The sequence below is a fragment of the Chinchilla lanigera genome, unplaced genomic scaffold (assembly GCF_000276665.1).
Source record: "Chinchilla lanigera isolate Chin_1 unplaced genomic scaffold, ChiLan1.0 scaffold00203, whole genome shotgun sequence".
Taxonomy (NCBI): domain Eukaryota; kingdom Metazoa; phylum Chordata; class Mammalia; order Rodentia; family Chinchillidae; genus Chinchilla; species Chinchilla lanigera.
This window is the reverse complement of record NW_004955604.1, coordinates 213287-220083: the sequence shown is the minus strand read 5'-3', so window position 1 is coordinate 220083 and position 6797 is coordinate 213287. Positions and strand designations below refer to the sequence as shown.

Sequence of the window (6797 nt, the reverse complement as noted above, 5' to 3'; positions counted from 1 at the left end):
ATCCATCCATCCTCCCATCCACTCATCCACCCATCTGTCCACCCATCTACCTATCTATCCATCTATCCATCCATCCATCCTCCCATCCACTCATCCACCCATCCGTCCACCCATCTACCCATCCATCCATCCATCCATCCATCCATCCATCCATCTATCCATCCTTCCATCCTTCCATCCACTCATCCACCCATCCACCCATCCTTCAACCCATCCATCCATTTATTCACTCAACAACCAATCTTTGTTGGCTTTATACTATGTTCCAAGCTCTGTTCTTGATTCTGGAGCAGTGTGGGGAAAAAGCAGACAAAACTCCTTGTCCTTAAATACCTCATGTTCCAGAGGGAGAGACAGCTACTACTGGAGAGGAAGCAGCATTTGGGGCGTTTAGTGGCAGAAGGGGGGGGCAGGGGAGTGAGGTGGGTGAGGGGCAGGGAGGCTCCCGAGCAGGGACATTGCATGCAGGCCGGAGGGGGCCAGGTGGAGGCCGTGGGTGTCTGGGGACAGTGGCTGGGGGCAGGCGGCAGCTGCTGAGGCCGGGGTGTGGGCGCGTGCCATGTGGCCACGGGGGAGGCCAGCATGGCTGGGGCAGGGGCAGGGGAGTGACTCCGTAGGAGGTGCTGTCACGGAGCTGACAGGGTCCCGATCTTGAAGGTGCCTTCGGATCTTTGCTTTTGGTGCGAGATGGGAGCCACGGAAGGTTCCGGAGCAGAAATCAGCATAAGCTGACTTACTTTCTAACAGATGAGTGTTGCTGCAGTGTTGGCAATGACTAAGGGGAAGCAGGAGGCGGCTCTGTACAGGGCGGGCCGCGGCGTCCAGGGAGTGTCTGAGCGCTGGAGTACCCTGAAGCTCCCGCGGTCAGAAGAGTCAGGGGGGTCTCTGCTGAGGCTGGGGATGGAGTTCTGTGTGCCGCAGCCAAGCTGTGCACCACAGGACGTTGAGCAGACCCCTGGTCCTCAGCTCCCGAATGCCAGCTACCCGCTCCGTTTGTGGCAGCCAGAGTGTGCACTGTCCCAGGAGAGGCTCCCCACTGAGGCTCTGGGCCCAGCCCCCGGCGGCGGCAGGCGCCATTCAGCAGGTTTTGTGTTGTTCCTTTATTTTCTCTGTGCTCAGTCCTCAGCGAGGGACATCACGGGCCACTTCTGGGCATGTTGACTTTCCTCCTATGATTTTTTGAGAGAGGGTCTCGCCATGCAGTCCAGGCTGGCCTTGGACTCACTGTGTAGCCCACGCTGGCCCCGAACGCAGTCCTCCTGCCTCAGCCTCCCGAGGGAGAGTGCTGGGATGACAGGTGTGCGCCACCACGCCTGTTGAATCTACGATGGCTGTGTGGAGGCCAGGAGCGGTACAGGGTTGCTATTTCCGGCTGTGTGGAGCACACGCTCCGTCACGTCTACCTATGAAAACAGCCGTGAGCGTGGCTGTGTCCCAGCTGAGCCTCGTTTTTGGCTCCCGCAGTTTGAATCTCACGTCGCTGTCGTGTGCCGCGAAGTCCTCCTCTTTGCTATTTTCTCCACCGTTTACAAAGCTGAAGCCGCGCTTGGCTGGGTTTGGCCCGGGGGCCTTGGGGTGCTGCCCCGCGACTGAGCAAGGACAGCCCCAGCCGGGCCACCACGTGTGCGCGGTCGGAAGTCACCGGGAGGAGAAGACCGAGGCAGACCAGAAGGAAGCGCGGGGGTTAGAACTGAGGGAGACGGAGCCAGCAGAGGGAGCTGGGAGGGGAGGGGAGTTTGGGCAGAAGCCGGTAAGTGGGTGTCCTGCAAGCCGAAGGAGGTTAGTATGCCAGGCAGGGGAAGAGGAAGCGCCTCTACCGGCACGATGGCTGTCACTCATCTGTCACCGGTGTGCCCCGTAACCCTGCAGCGCAGCTTCTGCTATTGCTCAAGAGAAAGCCAGGCCCTAGAAGGGCAAGCGTGCCCCCCAGTCACGCGGCCACCGTGCGCCCGGCTGGGGGCTGGAATCCAGGCCTGCGCCGTTTCCCAGGAGAGGAAAAGCGACAGATCCCCCCCTGGCAGCCTGCAGCGGCCGGCCGCTGAGTACAGAAACCACAACCTTGGACCAGCACCTGCTTGGCTTCCGGGCTGGGCCCCGCCTCCCTTACAGCGGCGCGTGAGGTGAAGACGCCTCGGAGACCGGGCTCTGCAGCAACGCAGAGGGTGGCGGCCTCTTGTCTACCACGGACAGCAGTGTGACCTTGGCCATAGGGTTAACCTGTGTTTTTTCTCTTTTTGCTTCTCGGAGACAGGGTCTCGGTATGTAGTTCAGGCTGGGCTTGAACTCACTATGGAGCCCAGGCTGGCTCACAGCAATCCTCCTGCCTCAGCCTCTTGAGCACTCATAGTTCACTGATCTGTGCCTCTTTTCCCTCGTGGGGAAGGGAAGGCTCTGATCACCTGAACTCCCAAGGTTAGGGTGGAGGTGGACGAGATGAAGAATAAAGTCTCACTCACGCTACTCTGTCCCCGGCACTCAGCCCTCCGTCCCTTCTCGCTAATAACTCAGAGGCTCCCACCTCTGGCCTCACACTGCCCGACAAAAACAGCTGTTTCTATCATTTAATTTTTCTGGGGCTGGGGATGGATCCCAGTGGTAGACCCCTTACCTACCATGCAAGAGGTCCTGGGTTCCAGTCCCATTAATGCATGAATAAAATTCTCTAGTTGCCATATTCAAGCAAATAAAAAGAAACAGGGGAGCCAGGTGCGGTGGTGTACACCTGTCACCCCAGCTCTCAGAAGGCTGAGGCAGGAGGATCGCCATGAGTTCAAGGCCAGCCTGGACCACAAGGCGAGACCCCATCTCAAAACATCAGAAAAAAGTAAAGAAAAGGTGAGCTTAATATTTTCTTAGCTGGTCATGGTGGCAGCACATGCCTGTAATCCTAGCACAAAGAAGGCTGAGGCAGGAGGATTGCCTCTTGAGGCTGCCTGCACTACACAATGAGTTCAAGGCCAGCCTGGACTACATGTGGAGATCCTGTCTCAAAAAATTTTTTGTTCTTTAACCCAGCACAGCCAAATGTCATTTGAATAAGCAATTGACGCACCAGAGTTATTCAAGAGGTATCCAGACCTTCTGCCACATGGAGTCTGCAGTCCAGTCCAGGGTATGTTCCTGGCTGGTGGAGACCACAGTGCACGGCTCCTTCCCTCCAGCCTGGTCCTTGGAATCTGGCCACATCCCGGCTCCTCCAAGGACGCAGAAGCTGGCCTGCAGCCCCATCTCCAGCCCGGCTCTGCAGGGTCCCCCGGAAGCACTTTGGAAGTCCTGTCCCACAGAGTCCTCTCAAGGGCATTAGCACCGGGGAGGGACTGACAGTCCTCTCGGTTGCCGGAGCGGGAAGCTGAGGGCCCACGGGGAAATGGCTCAGCCTGCGGCCCCAGCCTGGGCGGGTCTGCCCGTGCCCTCCCCATAAGGGCCCTGCCGCTGAGCATGGCCTGTGAGGCCCCGGCCACCCTTGATCTCAGAGAGGCTCCGCCCCGACCCACGCGCCTTAGCACTTAGCTCGCGCTGAGACCTCACAGGCTCTATGGAGTCGGGGTCTTCGAGCGCCCTGGAGGAAGCTGAGCCTCGCGACACTCTGTTCTGAGAGCCGCAGCAGGGCGAGGGGCAGCTGTGACTGCCCACGCTTCCCCACTGTTACCGCCTGGGGCCCTGAGCAGCTCCTCCAGCCCCCTGGGCCTCAGTTTCCTCACTTGTAAAGCAGCATAGGTCACTGCCACGGACTGGGGTTTGTCCACGGATAGGGATTAAGTGATTTGTGCCTGGAGCGTGGCTGCCTGTCCCTGAGCACCAGCTGTCATCATTAGCACCGTGTCTGCTCATCGGTCAGAGGTCCTGGGCTGCCCATGTCTCACGTTCAATCTCATGTAATTGTTATGCTTTAACAGAAGGTGTTGTTTTTTTTTTTTTTTTGTCTTTTTGAGACAGGGTCTTGCATTTTAGTTCAGGCTGGCCTTGAGCTCACTCTGTAGCCCAGGCTGGCCTCGAACTCCCAACGATCCTCCTGCCTCAGCCTCCGGAGTGCTGGGATTACAGGCATGAGCCACCATGCCCGGCTTGACAGAAGTATTAAGATCCCATTCAAGAGGTGAGTGCCAGGAGTGGTGGTGCATGTCTGTAATCCCAGCATTTGGGAGGCTGAGGCAGGAGGATCGCCGTGAATTCAAGGCCAGCCTGGGCTACATAGCAAAATCCTGTCTGAAAAAAAGGAAAAAAAAAAAAAAAGCTAGCTGTTGGGTGCATGCCTGTAATCCTAGCACTCGGGAGGCTGAGGCAGGAGGACTGCAAGGTGAATCCTGGCATGCCCACCTCAGCAATTTGATGAGACTCTGTCTCAGAATAAATAAGTTTCAAAAAATACAGTAATGCCTTGGTTAGCAAACACTCTGTTCACAGACAGTTCGGTTCCCAAACAGAAGCCTTTGGCAAAAGTTTACTTCCATTCACAGACTGCACTTCAGGGAGGAACACAACCAGGGCCATCTTCCCCAGAATTGTGGAATGAATTAAGTTCGTGAATGGAGAAGCCAGTATAAAAAGGGCTGCGGATGTAGCTCCGTGTAAAGGTCCTGGGCTCAGTCCTCGGTACCACACACACACACACACACACACACACACACACACGCACACATTCTGCTCAGGAGCGGTGGGCACCAGAGCCCACGGTCTTACCCACCACACCATGCTGCATGCTGATGCGTTAGAGCTTATGTTCACTTGCTCTTTCTCTCTGAAGCTGTGCTGAGATGCACGGGACGTACCTTTACCATCTTAATCAGTTCTAAATGGGCAGCTCGGCAGTGTTAAGTAGGGTCACCAATCTTCAGAACCTTTTGCATCTTGCAAAGCTGAAACTGTACCCACTAAACTTTTCTCCCTCCCTGCTCCTCCAGCTCTGGCGAGCACGAGTCTACTTCCTATCTCTAAGAATGTGCCCCTCCAGGGACCTCATATAATCACACAGCCTTTGTCTTTCTCTTAGCATCATGTCCTCAAATTCATCTACATTGTAGCACATTTCTGAATTCCTTGTTTAATTATTTTTGGGACAGGGTCTTGATTTGTAGTTCAGGTTGGCCTTGAACTCACTACGTAGCCCAGGCTGGCCTCAAGTTTGCTGTGATCCTCTTGCCTCTGCCTCCCATGGGCTGGGATTACAGGCACAAGCCACCATGCCTGGCTCATTCCCTTTTTAAAGGTTGCATAATACTCCATTGTACCCATCACATTACATTTATCTTATCCATTCATCTGTCGGTGGGCATTTGGGTTATTTCTACTTTTGGACTCTTAGGAACCACGCTTCTGTGAATATACATAAGCATCCCTTTAAGTTCTTTTTTTTTTTTTTTTTTTGGTACTGGGAATCGAACTCAGGACCTTGTGCTTGCCAGGCAAGTGCTTGTCCTGCTGAGCTATATCCCCGGCTCCCCTTTAAGTTCTTGCTTTTAATTCTTTTTGTGCATGTTGAGCAGAACGTCGAGGTCATACAGTAATCCTCTCTAATTTTCTTTGGAGCCTCCATACCGACTGCATGGCTACTACGCCGTTTCTGCTGATTGTGCGCAGGGTCCCAATCTCTCCACATCTTTGCCAACACTTGTTTTTATTTTATTTTATTTTTTGTTTTTTTTTTTTTTCCCGTACCGGGAATTGAACTCACGACCTTGCGCTTGCTGGGCAGGCCCTGTGCCGCTGAGCTAAATCCCCAGCCCCTTATTTTCTTCTTTAAAAAGCAGCACCTCCCTCATGGGTGTGAGGTGGCATCTCACCGCTGTTTGGATTGGATTCCCTAGCGGTTAGTGATGCTGGGCATGTTTCCTGTGCTTCTTGGCCTGTTCAATCACTCCTTCGTTAAAGAGATTTCCTAGACGCTTTCTCTGTGCCAGGCGTTGTTCTGGATGCTGGGCAGAGGGTGCCGGGCAGCTCAGAGGCTGCACTCCAGTGTTGTGTGCCTTCCTCCGTGTCCCGGTTCTGCATCCTCCAGTCCGTGCTGATGCACGGGGTCCTTTGCGTCTCAGGCTCTGCATCTGGCCGGGGGTACAGCAAACTAGCTGAGCCTGCCTGGGATCCGGGCGAGGCGTTCAGTCTCCATCAGGATCAGATCCTCACATGGACTTGGTGAGGTGCGTCCCGCTCTCTGATCTCACAGGTGAGGGAGTGGAAGCAGGGAACGGGAGCAAGGTCAGAGCGACAGAGTACGGAGGGGGGCCCTCAGGCCTCCGCTGCAGCCCTGGGACCCCAAGCTTCACCGCCACACTGCACCATCTGGTCCACGGGTCTCTCGGGGGCATCAGAAGAGCATGACCCACCTAGGGGCCCTTACAGGCGTCGGCTCTTAGCTAACGACTCGCCCCATTGCTCCTTCTTCCGATCCACCATTCGCCACCTCTCTCGTGGTCTGCATCTCATCCCCGCTTCTGCCATTTCACCCATTCATCCAGCCGTCCACTCATCCACTCACTCCCCAGGCCCGGGGGTGCCAGGCCCGGGACCAGACAACGCCGGGGAAACGTGGGGGACCGACCCCGCGTCCCCGCCTCAGGGGCTCCCAGCTTGCTGCGGGTGCAGCTCAGCGACCAACCGGGGCAGCCGCCCGGGGCGGCGGGGGCGGCGGGGCCAGAGCGGACAGGGCGCGCGGTAAGTACGACACCCGAGGACGGCAGGGCGCCCCGGCCTGCAGCGCTGCGGACGCGAAGTCTGCGCAGTAGAGCAGGGTCTGCCGCAGAGGGGCGAGCTGCTTCCCGGGGCGGGCCAGCGGGCTCGGGCCGGGGCAGGGGGACCCCGGC

At 56.5% G+C, this 6797-nt stretch overlaps 1 protein-coding gene across 1 annotated transcript in view; it reads left to right on the top strand.

Annotated features, from left to right (window-relative positions):
* Positions 1–6797, top strand: part of Cacng8 (calcium channel, voltage-dependent, gamma subunit 8) — a gene marked incomplete at its 5' end in the record, with an annotated part of 17352 nt that overhangs the window by 1750 nt on the left and 8805 nt on the right. The window lies entirely within an intron of this gene.